Genomic DNA, 803 nt, shown 5'->3' on the forward strand with positions numbered 1-803 from the left:
ACGGCGCAGTTTGAAATCTAACCATAATGGTAAAAAAGACAAAAATTCCATCCGTCCCCACCCCGCGCTCTTTCGCAACCCAGCACAACGGAAGGACCTCGTCAGCTTCGCTGCGCCTCTTCGGCGTCTCGGGGGTTACCCTTTTTCCTGGTTAATCTTGCAAAATAAATCCGATTGTAGGTGGGCTGACATCAAAGCTCCGATCCCCGCAAACACAAGGCAGCAAAGCGTCTTTGCTGACATAGGCTTGTGCCTGTATTAGCACCTCCCCAGGGAGGAGCAGACCAAGGGTATACGGTGAGCAAGCCGCAGGCTAGCCCTTCTACCCCCGCTCAGCTCGCTCTCTCTTTTTTTAAAGTGCAATGAAGGAAGCCGAGCCTGAAAAACAAAAAGCGGCTTGTGAAAGGGAATCCCTTTTCATCCCCCTCATTAGCAAGCCATGACGACGAAATCCAATTTGAGGCACGGACGGGGTTCGAACCCGCGATCTTCGGTTTACGAGACCGACGCCTTACCACTTGGCCACCGCGCCTGACGGGCTAGCAGCAAGCAAAAGCAGCCAGTGGAAGGAAGGTTCCGGGTTCACGTTCTATTTGCGTGGACGAACGTTCCATCCGCCTGCGCTCGGGTTCTCCAGCGTCGGTCCGATTTCAAAAAGCAGAAAAGAACAGACGAAACAGTGCTCCGCCGTTCTCTGTCTCTCCTTTCGCCAGAGCAATAGCCGCATCGCCCGCCGCCTCCATGGGCAAGATTGGCGATCTTTATGCAGACGCACGCAGCAAAAATGAATTGCAGCCATTCGC

The 803-nt window shown here is 53.9% G+C and overlaps 1 non-coding gene across 1 annotated transcript; it reads right to left on the bottom strand.

Annotated features, from left to right (window-relative positions):
* Positions 1–460: 460 nt before the first annotated feature.
* TRNAT-CGU (transfer RNA threonine (anticodon CGU)) lies at positions 461–532 on the bottom strand. The gene has a single exon. It is a non-coding gene; the product is annotated as a tRNA-Thr (tRNA).
* Positions 533–803: the final 271 nt, after the last annotated feature.

This window comes from Hemicordylus capensis, chromosome 2 (assembly GCF_027244095.1).
Source record: "Hemicordylus capensis ecotype Gifberg chromosome 2, rHemCap1.1.pri, whole genome shotgun sequence".
Classification (NCBI taxonomy): Eukaryota; Metazoa; Chordata; class Lepidosauria; order Squamata; family Cordylidae; genus Hemicordylus; species Hemicordylus capensis.